Source organism: Strigops habroptila, chromosome 6 (genome assembly GCF_004027225.2).
Source record: "Strigops habroptila isolate Jane chromosome 6, bStrHab1.2.pri, whole genome shotgun sequence".
NCBI lineage: Eukaryota > Metazoa > Chordata > Aves > Psittaciformes > Psittacidae > Strigops > Strigops habroptila.
In genome coordinates, this window is record NC_044282.2 from 64,826,907 (window position 1) to 64,841,726 (window position 14,820).

At 38.9% G+C, this 14,820-nt stretch overlaps 1 protein-coding gene across 16 annotated transcripts in view; it reads left to right on the top strand.

Annotated features, from left to right (window-relative positions):
• EHBP1 (EH domain binding protein 1) overlaps nucleotides 1-14,820 on the top strand; it is a 225,460-nt gene that overhangs the window by 66,461 nt on the left and 144,179 nt on the right. The gene's annotated exons all lie outside the window — the stretch shown is intronic.

Below are 14,820 nucleotides of genomic sequence, written 5' to 3' on the forward strand. Positions count from 1 at the left end.
CTTTTAATAGAAAAGTATTTGCTTTTAAGCTTGTTCAGCTTTCCACTTTGTTTTCTGGTTTTATGTGTCTGAGTGTGTTTTTACATTTACATACAGTCACGGATATGTGTTTGCTCTCGGTGCAGTTCAGAATATCATTATGTAAAATGTCACTGTCTTGGGCAACATTATGATGGATAAATCTCATTTTTGACCTCGTAGCTGTACAGTGTTAAAACAGCATATGTTGCAGCCATGTAGTAAAAAATACTCAGCGTAGAAAATGGAAAAAATGGCAATGCATTGATTGAAAAATATTTTTGACATAAGTCACCTTCAAAGGCAGATAATCTGGGAGTACAATTGAATATGTTGGTTGACTTGAGATGATACCTTGCAATTGCATTTTCTTAGGATATGGAAATATATGTCAAAAAAGAATTAAAGTATCCATTATTGTGTAAAATGTAGCTCTGCATAAGTAACTGGATAGGACTGTACAAGCAAGGAGCTGTAATTTAATTCAGAGCATATTATTTAAAAATAGTGGCCACCAGCAGAACAGTAGCCAGCTGACAGAAAAATAAAGAGTTCTGGCTTCCTGAAAACCTCTGGTATTAGGAAAACCATCTGGCAGTGTAATAGCACCAAGTGCTATTGCCTTCAGCCTCTTATCTTTGGTTGTTAGCTGTCTTAATAGAGTTTAATATAATAGAAATTAATTGACCTCCATAACTTAATTGATGCCATTTCATTCAGGTTTTTTCCCTCCCAGCATATTCTTTATTCTGAATCAATACTACACTGTCATACTGGGTTTTTTTTCACGTGGAGTTTCTCCATTCTCATTGTTTTGCATTATCTGCATCTGGTCCAAGTTGCTTCTTTAATCTTGACAGGCAGCATAAATGAACGTTTAACTTAGGTGTGGTGGCAACCTGGGACTAGAGTGGGAAGATTGCATGAATAAAAATGCATTGAATAAAGTGGCATAAAATGACATTTTGTAGCTGTTCAATATTTTCTGTGATTCCATGTGCTAGCATAAATATAAGATTAAACTGAATTTCTCTCAAATTTGTGACCCATACAGAGTTGCAACCCTTAGCTCAAAGATTGCTAGTCTGAGCACAGTGGTCTATACTTAAGCCATGTTTCTTACAGTTTACTGTGGCCTGAAAAGTAAAATGTAATGATACAGCAAACATGATTAATTTAAAGGCTGAAGATTATACAGTGTGTGTTACTTTGTGCTCCTTCTGGTGTGTTTTCTGGAGACCATAACTGAGAACAAACTGGACTGGCCTTACTGGAGGTGTGACAGGTTGGCAGAATTGCAGGCTGAGCATGGACACCAGGCTCTCTGAGTTTGTTTTAATAGGTCTGACTCTGAAGATTTTGCCTACTGAAAATAAATATACTTAATAGTTTTCAGACATTTTCTTTAAAGTTTCAGGTTTTGCATATAGTTTTAATGTTTTCTATCATCAGAGCATTTTGCTTAGCAGGGGATAAAATGTGGGAAATTCTAAAGCTTTGCTTCCTAAAGCAAAACAACTCCATGAAACAGTTCCCAGTCATGGGAAGGCACAGCATAAAAATCAAAAAACACGTGCAATATTTACCAATTCAGAAGTGATGTTGAAAATTGCATAAAGAATTACCTCTCTTAATTTTGCCTATAAAGTAGATCCCTGAAATGGAAATGAATTACATTTGCAATTTTTCTGATGATGAGTGAGAAGTTATGTGGAATGAGGGATTTGTAGTGCTTTCCATGTTCAAGTGGTAAATAAATTCAGAAAAGAATACAAAAAGAACATAGAAATCCACTGCCATAAAAATCTGTGTCTGACCTTTTTACCTCTCTTCCCACCCCTGGCTTGTTTTTGGTTTTGTTTGGGTTTTTTTTTTCCCAACCCTGCTATTCTGGTGTTATCTGTCCTTTAATATATCTTTCCCTGAAAATGAGAAGCTTAAGATGCAGTACATGGCTGATGTTGCTGCATAAGAAACTGTTGTCTGCAATGGAAAGGTTGAGACCAAGAGAAACTGTATGGTCAGGTAATGCAGGCAGCAGGGAAAATGGGAGCAGAGAGAATGAACTGTAGCTGGGCCAAAGCGGGATAAAAGCAAGGAAAATGCTTTCGCACAGGTAGCTCCATTAAGTGCCAGACCCCTCAATGACAGAGGACTTGGGTGCTTGCTCCAGGAGCAGCTACAGGAGGAAGCGTGATGAGTTAGGGGGATCTTGTCTATATATTTGTCAATGAAAGGGCAAAATGAAATCTTTAGTAAATAATCCTAAAAAATCTGTCAGCGAAGAATTAGTGTAAAGTTTATGTGCTGCTTGTTCCATGAATAATCTGTATAAATCTTTCCCATAATTAGTTTTAGTTCATATTATATAACTTTAATTATATATTATAATCAAATAAACTCATTTATTAGGAAGGATTTGAGGTGTTACATAAATAGACTGAATAACTGGTATGGACGCTGTTGAGGAAGGGTATTATCTCGAAGGATACAATTTGGGTGTTTCACTCGCACTTGGTGGAATAGTTCTGGATTTAATGCAGCCTACTCCATTACTACCTCTGCATCCTTTGTGTGCGGTCTGTCCTTCAGATGAAGCAGCCCTCTGCCTCCTCATGGAAACCAAGCTCTTTCTCTCTTTTTTCTTTCCTTTCCTCTCCCTTTTCTTTTTGTAATTTCTGTAACTCTTACATATTGTGCAATACTTTGGGAAGTAGCTTAGCATCTTTTCAGTTTGATTTATTTTTTTCCCTACCTCTAGTTCCACTTTGGAAGTTTGTATACAGGTGTCCTGTGAAGGGTCTTTGTTGCAGAATTGGGAATTTGGCTAGCCTACTGAAGTGAGCAAGCCTAAGGGGAGCATGAGGAAGTGTGAAGTCAGCTATGAGTGAGAACATGGGGAATGTTAAGGGCTGACTTCTTTCTGCATTACAAATTCAAATTGTCTTTGGTCCACCACACACGAGTGTTGCTTTGCAGTTGATGAAAATTCATTACTGGTCTTCACACATGTGCATTGTAACTATATTCTTCCTCAGAGCGGCTGTGGTAGACAGCCCAAATTATGAGTGGTTGCCTGAGCTGGCAGCAGGTTGTGTAAACAGATCATGTGTGAGAACATTGCTGCTAGTTTTTGGGCAGATGGGAACAGTGTCAGAAGAATTTGGACCTTATTTGCCTTGAGCACTGCTTGAGTGTGGACTTTTCTTTGTCACTACCACAGGAAAAATACGGTTGAACTTACGTCCCTAAAAAGTCAGTGATTGTGCTGGTGTGGTCATAGCTGTTCAGCTTTTTATACTTTGGAGCCAAGCCCTTTCAGAAATGAAAAGACTTGTGTCTATCTCCATCTATTACATTCGGATCACGTTTTCTTGATGTTTTCTTTGCAAGCACAAGCTGGAAGGTGTTACTTTAAGTGGGAGATGAGTCATGAAAGTCATGGTGTGGATGGCCATGATCTGGTGAGACAGAACTTGGTAATCTTCAGTCTCATCCCCATCAAGCAAAATGCTTCTGTGTCCCTTGGCATGTGGAAAACTTTTCTCCTACAGTAGCAAAGTTGCCACAGTTTTTAGAAGGACACTGTTCTTTTTCATTGGAAAAATCTGTCTTGATGTACTGTAAAGTGGTTTTAAGTTTGGTGTTTGGTTGGTTGGGTTTTACCTGCCAGGCAAAGGTGAATTGGAGTAATGGGCTTGGTTTAGAGCTGATAGTATATGGATTAGAAGAAAATGGTTAAATACAAAATGGGTTTTGGCTATGAAGTATTTCATCTGGAAAGGCCACTTTTTTGGGTCGGATTGAACACTTGTGCCAAAGAACGATCTATTAAGTCATCTTTACTTCAAAGTGCTGAATAATGCTGAAGACACTCATCACTGTCATTGCAGGGAAGAGCTCTCGCATTGTCTCCAAGTTCAGAATGGGTGTAGATCAACAAGTAATCTGAAACTCAGTTTGATTTGAAACTGTGTGCAGTGCCACAAGAAACTGTGTGTATTCTCCCCATCTTCTGTGGAACCCCTGCCCTGCAGCATCCTTCTTGTCCCATTGCTAGTTTGGAGGCTTTTCAGAGGTTATTAAGTTTGTTCTTAACTCATCATCTGGTGCACAGTGATGAGTAGTTGAGCATGCAACAAAGGAAACAATCCTGGAACCTGCTCGCCCATTGAAGTGAGAGACAGGGATGTCTCCTGTGTGGTGGTGCTGGCTATTGGCCTGAGCCTTAGAATTTAAAAGGAAGGAAATGAAACTGTGTGGGACCACCATCTCTCAGCGTCTGAATTTTCCTGAAAGCTTTAAATTACGGCAGAGTTTAATCCACCCTGTATAGCGTGTCCTGGTGAAACCCCTTGCAGAACACTAACTTTGCATAATGCTGGTAGTGTGCTACAACCACTTGGTGGCACCCTTTGATTTGGTACATACCTCATTAGCTGTAGCATAGTGCAGTGTAGCTGTAGTATTTGTAATGGAATAACACGTAAGAACTAAAGACTGCAAGGTATCTGGTTAATGTAGAGATGAAATGAATGAAACAGCAAGGCTAAGCTTTCCTGACCCTTCATGAGAGAATAGATGAAAAAAGGAAGAATAAGCTATTGTGCCGAAGGGAGATGATGAAATTCAAGATCCACACACATAATCTCTGGCTCAGCCTCTGAAATGTTAATCCCTGGGTAGAATTATTTGAGCTGTAGATTGCAATTTATCATCAAAATGGCACTGTGTCAAACAATACTTCTTGTATGTGTGATGTTTAGAGCTATCCAATTTTAATATAAAATGGTTCAGAGAGCACTGCCAAACATTTAAGTAGCAACTCGTTAAGCTCAGGATGTTTTTGCTCGTTTCTGTAGGTCTATGGTAATTGTGTAAAGTTATATTCTATAGATTGTTCTTAGGGTATTTTACTAGCCAAATAGTATGTTTTAGGGAGTGATCTGTTTTGATCAGAGCCATGACAGGTGATGGGACTGCTTCATAGCAATTGTAACACAAAGTGGTCTGGGATGTTTATTTTGAGTTAATTTTTACAACAAAGAAATTTGCAAAAAAATTTGCTAATGGCTTAAAAATCCCCAGGATTTGAGTTTAATGTTTTGCCAGGTTGTGTGAACAATTATTTTGAGGTTACAAAAAATATTTTCTCATTATGTTTTACAAACTGGGATGCCCTTCAGGTTTTTCTTTCCTTGCTTTTAAAATATGCCAGTAGAGGGAGTAGAAAAATTACCATCCCAGTAAGGATAAAATATTCTGTACTAAAATTCAGCCCTTTCTCCTTTAGAAATCTTAGTATTCCATACTGTCATCTGTTGCTGAAAGTAGGGATCCAGTACCTCGAGAAAATGGAATTAGAAGATAAACACAGCCCAGATAGTTTCTGAGATGTGGGAATGTGTAAACCAGCATAATTATTAGAGAAGAATATTTACATCCAAAGATATATTTAAAAATATGAATTGCACTTCCCCCTCCCCAGTACTTATGGCTTGTTTGAAAATCACTATGTAATTTTATTGTTACAGCGAACTCCAACGTGTTTTAGTGAATGCTAATAAATCTATTTCTCTGAATTTATTTTTAAAAGTGTTCTCTATATAAATGTGCAATTAAATTGTGTAAGACTTCTGCAAATATGAAATGCTCAAAAATAGGGGGGTTTTGTTGCATGTTTTGCCCTTTTTTTTTTTTTTTGCTTGGGAAAGGTGAAAGACTAAAGGAGGAGAAGGGAGGAAGCAGAGTGTAAACCCTGCCAGCCTGGCAAATTCGTAATTCCTCTGTAGAAGTTGTTTCAGAAGACACTGAGATTTGAAGCGGAAACTGTTTGGTGATCTTCCCGTGTTTAAAAAGTCTCTTTCATTTTGGTGGTAATTAAAATCTCCTCTAAAAATATGCCAGTATCAACAAGAGATTTTGAAAGTCTTTGGCGTGTTTAGTTAGCAGGTATATACCTAACGCTTTGGAATCGTAGGCCTGACTGAGCAGTCATGATGACTGTGAACTGAACTATGAAGGAGACATTTGTCTTGGAGTGGGACCTTTTGTGTTAATCCTTCCAACCTTTATATCGCAGCATTTCGTGATGGTATTTAGTCAATGAATAACTTGTATTGTGCACTTGTGATCCCTTTCCATCAGAAATGAGTGTCTGTATGGAATAAGTATCAGTGTTAGATAAGAATTATTATTTTATATTTCTCCTGCACTGTGGCCTTTTTTCTTTAGAGGCTGGCACCTTAGTAGCACATGTAGTTTCTGGATTAATATTTATAAGTGGATACTCAGGAGATGAATGTGATTACATTGAGTGTGCAGCTGTTTATTTGTGCATGCAGTTGTTTTCTGTGCACCCTAGATAAACATGTTATCAGAGTATATCTCAACACAGATATTCATGTCTCAAAATTACACATACCAGTGAAGCTTTACCACTGCCCGCCCAGCCCAAACACACTAGGCACAGAGTATATAAGCACTATCACTGGAGTTTTGCTGCTTTAGAAAAGACTAAAGCATTTTGCATGTCTCTGTGGTGTGTGTTGCTGCATCAGATTACTGTTTCTGGGTTTTGCTGCTGCATCAGCCTTGGTATTTTAGTTGTTTGGGCTTGCACTAGCTTCCTTGCTGATGTTCTGCCTCCTTGTTAGTTCTGTGTGTTATACTGGAAGCAGGTGAGAGTTCAGAAAATGTGTTGGACAAAATTACTCAAAGGCATATATTGCACTGTAGCATCTACTTGTATTAGATGGTTAAAGTTTTTGCTACTTAAAGCCAGCCCTCCCTTAGTTGAGTCTGTAGAGTGTGGGGTTGTTTGATTTAAAGTACGTTCAAAACTTCCAGGTGTTTACTAGAATCAAGAAAGTTATGTTTCATTCTTTTTCACTGCTACGGAACATGAAAGTTGTGATTGATAAATGGAGGTTTCAAATTTGGTGATAGCCGTTGTACCAGGTATTTTGACACCTGAATTGCGTATGAATTTGAGGATCAAATTTGATCAACTTAATAACACTGAACCATTGAAGTGTGTGTTTGTTTAACCTTCCATTACATATTAGGCACTTAAGAATCTTGTCCTGTTTTGCAGCGTGGTGGTAACAAAACATAAAATCTGTCTTTAAACCAGAAATTGCACAGAAGCAAGTCACAACAAATCTTGAAAGTGTTGTTTTGTGTTCTGGCTGGAAATGGTATGAAGTCTGTTACAGAACAGCTTTTGAATGTGTCCAGGATGTGTACGTGGATTTCACTGTCAAGCCTTTAAAAATTATTTTCTTCTAAGTAAAGATTTTGAATTGCTGTGTATAAAAGGAACAAAAGGGCACTTTAACTTCTTGTCTCCGATTTATTTTTTTTTTAAAGTAAGTCTACTGTATTTTCAAGCTGCATATATCAGAAAAAAATACACAGCTGTGTACAGTGCCTGTGGATTTATTTTTTTACTGAAGCGAAGCTAATGGCTGTCAAGAAAACTTTGTTCTGAGCTTACTGTGATATCTGTCTTCTCTATTTCTTTACAAGGAGTGCACTAAAAATAGCGGTAATCAGTCTCTGTTATGATTTTAACTTTGAGTTTATCTTTCGAAGGAAACCCATCTTTAAGTGCCCGACTGGATTTTGACTTGACAACATCAAACCCAAACAGATTTTTGTTGTGCACATTGAGAGCTTCTGCATTCCCAAGCTAATTGAATGTGAAGTGTCATGCAGAATCACAGCATTTGCTGGTGAACCTGGAGAGACAATAATAATTACTATATTGAAGCTTGTTTTCTGTGCAGTTGAAGCACAACAGTGTACCCTTGGTTTTGTTCAGGATAGATCCGAATTGATGCTGGCTTACAATTATTACTCACAGGGCATTATCATTTCAGATCTGTGCATCTACTTTTAAGGTACGCCAATTGCTGTAATTAATTAAAGTGCTGCAGATGCTGCTGGTTAAGCCAATTTAAAGAACAGAGCGTGAATTTCCAGTTATGTGAGCTAGATAATGATAATGCCTTAACGTGGTAGTCGCTCTTGTGAGCCAATTACCGCTCTAGATAGCTGAAGCAGGTCTGTGGTTCACCCTCTCTGCCTTCGTCTGTTCTGAGAATACACGTCTCCTTTTTATGCCTTTTACTGCTGAGTAATCTTAGTTTTCCTCCCTGGTTGTGGGGTGGTCCGACTGACAGCTTTTACTCTTAATAAGCTTAGAGGTAATAATCCAAGTCCTGTAGGTCACATGTACAATATGCCTTTTAGTTTCATTTTTTTTCCTGCTCTAGTTTTGCCAAAACATCAGGCTCCCTGTAATAGTATACGAGTGCTATCACTAACTACCTGGGACTGAAGCACTTTCTGATAATTAATGCAGATGTCTCGTAAGTGTTTTTATGTTACAATAATTACAAGATTAAGTCTGCTTATGTTTTGTTTTGGTTGTGGTTTGGGTGTTTTTCCCCCCCCCCATTTACTTTTATTGTGGAATATTTTAAAGTATGGATGGATCAAATATTCAATTAATTAACATTGAGATTTTTTCAATTCCATAAATGAGGTTAACTTCACAGCTAAGAATTAGAGAAGAAAATATTTTCATTAGAGGGACTCTGTATTTATTAATTTATTCTTGTATTTGTTTTAGATGGCAACATGGTATGTTAATAAATAAACCATTAGCAACATCTGTGGGTTTTGTACACATGTGCACTTGTTTCAAAGGGAGCTTTAGAAATATCGATGGTACTTGTGCCTGTAACATTCCAGGAATATTCTTGATGGAGGTGAAACATGGAGAATAACATCTTTTAGCAGAATGTATAGAAACCGATTATTTTAAACTGATACTTCCTTCGTAGCACTTAGTTTTGTGAATTATAATTTGTGCGAGCCTGATGGTAATACATGTAGATATTATAAATAAGTGGGAAGCTGTATAATGTGACATACCTGCTGTTTGCCTTGCCAGTGCCCAATTTCAATTTTCAGACTTAGATTAGGGAGACTCTGTGCTGTATTTTCAGAGTCAGCTGTACGATTGTGGAATCATCAGGTGTATTTATGTTGGGCTAATAAGGTACTAAGAACCTCAGGAGTGGCAGCTCCTTAGGACCGTGGAGTCGCTGAACCTTAAGAAAACGAGTGCAGTGGAGTTCATATGCAAAATGGGGAGAGAGTGGAATTTTCCTAGCATCGGAGCAGAGAGAACAGGTTTTCATCCAGGATCTGTAAACATAAAGCCGTAAAGATCTGGGAGGGCTCAGAGAGCCTGGTGTAGATGCATGGAGAATGAGCCCCAGAGAGAAACAGGGGAACATTGTTCTGTAGTAGTTGAATCTTGGGCCTACACAGAGAAAAAGGAGGAAATTGGCTGCAGAGGAGAAAGACTCCATAATTTCTGAGAAGGAGTGGAAGAGAACAGAGTGCACTACTTAGATGTTTCTGGCCTCATTCCAGAGAGTGGAAATAAAGGCAAGAAAGTGCATGTGAGCATTTATTGCTTTGTCCTTTTGTGTGTTCTTATGTGACCTGAAGCAAAGGGAAAAACCCCAAACTTCTGGGGATCCTTAAAAAAAAGAAATCTTTGTTTCATTTTGGCCCCCCCATCTGCAAAGGATGGGGAGCTGAATTCACACAGGCTGGAGCAGGAAGAGTAAATCTTCATAAAATACTGCCTGAAAACACGACCACATGGGATGACTGAACCATTCTGTTTGCTGCTGTCAAAATGGGTGGTTTCTTGCTCCTTCCTCTGTGCTCCCCACTTTGTGTTGCTGCTCCTTCAGTGCACTGAATCTGATGCTCATCTGGCCTTGGAGAGGTCATTCATCTCCCTGTAATGAAACTGGTGGGTTTTTTTCTGTTAGCTTTTTTTCTAGATGAGTTCTCTGCTGGTTTGGTGAGAGGATCTAGGTTGTGAAAGAAGAGCCAGCAAAGTGCCAGGGCTGGTGCAAGGCAGAAGCATGTGGTTGTAAAAGTGGGATGCGGGTAGGAGATGAGTTAGGAGTCGGGCTCTATCTGATTGGCTGCAGCGTCAGGTAGGAGTTGTTATCTTGCGCCTCTCCCCTAGATGAGGGTGATGAGAAGAAATGGGTGTTTTTGGAAACCCTCATGCTTCTCATGCGTTGCAGGAGCTCACACCTTGCACCACAGCATGGCTGCTCTAGATGGACCTAGCTGCTTTCGCTGCCCCTTTCTTGTCCTCATATCTGCAGTGTATCAGTGCTGAGGGACCTTCCCCAAGATAGATCTTGAGAGCTTCAAATGACTATCAGCTAACAGCCATGTCCCTTCATGGGAAGCAGAGGACTGCTGCTCAGAGACCATGCCATAACCTGCTTGGATCAAACCAAGCTTCGCATCTTCTCCTCTTCTTCTGTCCTCCCATGCAGCACTGTGGTATTTCAGGGGCAGCCAAGAAATCACCTTCTTTTGTGTGAAGCACTATCCATCCTTTCTAAACCCAGCTGGCACTGAGTTTCCCTTCACTTGGGCTGTTTCTGGCCTCATGTAGGCCTCCCTCTCCTCAGTAGTAAGATGAAAACCCAATATTCGTGCTTTGTTTTTGGTGATGTTTAAGAAAGACACTACATAGACTATTTTTTGCGACATAAAGACATTACTGGAGGTTTTATTAAGGTGCAATCCCATTGATCTTTGTTGGAAGTTTAGAAACGAATGAGACTGTGTTGCATGGATGAGATCTGTGCCTTACAAGTTATTGTGGCCAGACCTCCTCCTAACCTGAGTAAGAGCTGCACTTACTGCTGCATAGTTACACTAAAAATAAATCCCCTCTTGCAAAAGTATGCATAATACTCTGCGCGTGTGTATGTGTTTGTTTCCATGTGCAGTAAACTCTGAGATAGAATCACTTGTTTTATAAGGGCTAATAACTTGTTTCCAGATTTAACAAGGTGCTTAATCGTATGGCTTTCTTTAACTTGATTTAATTACAAGCAGATCATGTACTCAAAGTTAGGCTTGCACTTAAACACCTTCCTGAAGTGCATCCTTTTTGGTGTTGCTATATCACTGTGTTTAATGGACATAGAGGATTTATGGGCCTTATAGACAAACATTTTTACACACGTGTTCTCTTGTGATAGCTGGAGTCAGTAACACCAAATGGGCCAAACTCTGTTACAGCTGGCTGTAAGTTTCCATAAGACTTTTCCAATACCTCTTCATTTTCATTATAGTTTTCATGTAATAGGAGATGAATCCTGTAATTATAATTAGCTGCCTGCCCTACTTACTTGTGCAGTCTTTCTTGGATAAGTTTTATAATGCAAGTTATGTTTAAAGAAACCAAATGTTGGGGCAGAATTTTAATATTCCTTTTTATTACGTTAAATATGCAATAATAATTGCTGTTTGTTAAGACTGCAGCAGATTGCTTTGCAACATAAAGCCCTTGCTTGGTGAGAATTAAACAAAAAAGGTGTATCAAGTTTTTTGCAATTAAAAATCTGGAAAAACTTGTTTAAGAAAATATTAGCCCAAGAACATGCATCTTTTGTCAGTATAAAATGCAGCCCTGAACACAACTCTTTTTATCAACAGTACAGTGTTTCATATTTAATCAACATAAAATGAAGTGCTTTCCTCACATGAATGTAACACAGATCAAGTCTCAGCCAAAGCAAATAAAAGAATGAATGCTTTGTTAATCATCCATAACTAATTTGTGCATACACAGAAAAAAATGAAATCTGTTTTTGACGAGCTTTTTCATAGAAGCAGCAAGGGAGGATTGAACATGTAATGTGCATTAGTAATAGTGAATAGCAATGGGGAGATCTGAGATGTTTGCCTGGGATGACTTCTATTTCTTGATAGTAACAGCATTTAACAGAAACCTAAGATAAGAGAAAAGGGAGGGGGTTTTTAAGTTGTTTGCTAAAATATAATAAGACAAACCTGTGCTGAAGCAGACATGCATGGATTCTTGTATGCCTTGCCATATATTCATAAGTATTGCAGGGAACTGCCACATATCTCTGTGACAAACTCAGCTAATAGATAATACACAGTGAAGAAAATGTTAAATGCATTGCTTCTTTGCACAGGCAATATGATTGTGTTGCTCTAGTGACAGTGTGGTTCTGGCTGACAGGGCAGCTTCATTACAAGCCCCTGTTTTCAGGCTATTGCAGCTTTAAAAAAAAAAAAGAAATCACCCATCGGACTGAAATTTTTTATGCTTGTCAGTCGTGGGGTGAATTTTACTTTAAGTGCAAAGTTAGAAGAAATCCATTTAGCTGTTTCTCTGATTGAAACAAATTTAGAGGCGTGGATGGGCTTTTAAAAAGTTGAGGTTTATGTTTATTACAGATCTCCATTTTGGAATGCTTTGTGTTTGTCCTTGCTGTTAAAATGTAGATGATGTTGTTTATAAATATATATATATATATAAAAACACAAGTAACTGCACCTGCACCATACACTATTCCCACTTCTGTGTGTGTGCATAGGGTGTGCCAGCTGAGATGTCTTGCAGGCGTGAGCATGCCCCTATTCTCGCTTCACACAGATCTTAATTTTCAGCTGTCTGCCTTTTACCCTAGTTCTATACCTACCCTTTGCCCCTGCTTCTTCCTGCATACGTCAGACTCAAAGAGCATGTCAGAGGTTCAGCATTGGGTACCTCCATAGATTCAATATTTCTTTCTTCTTCTTTTCCTCTGTAGGGGGGAGTGCTGCACACAGGAACCATCACTTGCAAACTGCACTGCCCTTCGGTAACAACCTAGTGTAGATTTGGATGTTAAAGTTGTCTCACTGAGTTTTTGTCCCTGCTAGTGAGCTGCAGATTTGGGTAAAAGAAATATTGATAAAGTGGCATGGGCAAGACAACCTTATATTTGTATGAAGAGGCTTTCTTGAAAAGCCAACTCTTCCAGAGTGAATTTTGTGATTAGTATCATGGCCACGGAGCTGTAAGAGTTATGGTGGTCTTGCAGCATGTCCTCCAGGGTGGTAGCTGGGAAATACAGTGAGAGGGAAGGAGGGAGAGAGGAAGGAGCCACCAGCAGGTCCAGTAATTTCTCTGTAGTTTGGGAGACTTTTCCAACTGTGTTATATCCTCTTGGTGGTGTGTATTTCGGTTGCCTTGGCACATCCTTTAAGTGAAGTTGTGAGCAATAGGGAAGAGAATAAAGGAAGCACATTCGTAAATTTAATAATGGAGGCAGATTTGTGTTCCAATAATAAGGGAGACATTCACTTCAGATAACATCATGCTTGGGTTTTTTTGAAGTGGCCTTTTAGCCTCAACCTAAGATATTACCAATATGATAAATAACTTGAGCCAAGGGCTCGGATTCTGACAAGGAGAACGGTCACTGTGTGAGCATCAGCGCTCAGCACACAGCCGTCAGGAATTACCAACCATACATCCATTCATTCTGTGCTTTTTAAGGTAAGGGCCAGCTTTCAGTGCAGGAACAATATAGGAGTCCCAACACTGTTAAAAGCTTCTTCTCCTGACACTGTTTAAAGCTCTTCTGTGACATAAGCCTTGCAAATTTTATGTCATTTAATATTGTGCATTCACTCTAAGGAACTTATCCTCGGATAGTAACAACTGGTTGATGATACACTGGTATTTTACAAAATCCATTCAAACAGGTTTTGTGTATGCTAGAATATTAAGTCTAGACAATGTTATAAGCCATCTTAACATATAATATTTTCTGGAACGGTGAATGAAAGTATGTAAGTTTTCAGGAGCAGTTAATCTTTTGACCTTATTTCTTCTTCAGTGAGTTACCTCAAACTTGCTTCCTTGTTGGAGATTACAAAGGAGCTGAGTAATGTATTTACATTTGCAAGTCTGTTTAAATAATCTGCAGTTAATTCTGGGGTCTGTATCATGTGTGCCTTTCTGCACAGCACCTGTTTCCTCAGGACAAGGCTTGCACATATGTACAGCCTAATGTATAGAGCTTATAGACTTTTCAATAACTGTTCTTAGTATTAAATTGAACTCTCATTGAATATTCACTGCTAACCTTGAGGTATTATTTCAAACCCACCTTTTTAATGTCAAAGATTCTCAGTCTTTGTCTTGAAGTGACACCAGGAGAGAGTAAGGAAATGTAGAGCCTAGAATGGAAAGTGGGAAGAAGCTGTAAGCAACAGAAGGGCTGAAGGGCTTTTCACATCTGAAACCAACAATAAATAGGTAACTTACCCTCTTTTTAAAACAAACAAACAGCATTTCTTTTTCCACTAAAGACCATCTTCTGTCAGAGAACACTGACTGGGCATCTCTCTCGTGTAACTGTTTGAAGGTTCAGTAGCACCATTCATGGGATACCTCTGCATAGAGCAACTGAGCAATAGAGTCAATCATAAAAACGGAGGCTTCCTGCCAGGCGAAATAGAGCTAAAGTGCCAGGTGCTGGTGGGTGAGCTTAAATATAGATTTTATAACAGCCGTTGCCCATTATTTAAAAACAAAACCCAGAAAACCACCTGTGAGTCCCTTCAGTCAATACGTGGAAAAACGTGGAGTTACTGGAGTTGCTGACCAGTAAATAAAGTCATGGATATCAAGTCAGCTCCCCTGTCCTCCCCCCAGGAAGGAGGAAGTCTCACATGATGGGTGTTTCTTATTCCGGTTTCAGCTGAAAATTTAGGAACCAACATCTGCTGTTTCTCGCCTTCTAGCATTAGGTAAATTATCTGTATTTCTACTTTGCTCTGAAGCTAACTCTATAGAAATACTATACAGTTATACGATAAACCCTTCAAAAGCAGGGAGAAAATTAAGCTGGAACCGGGGGAATGCTGTTTGGAAGT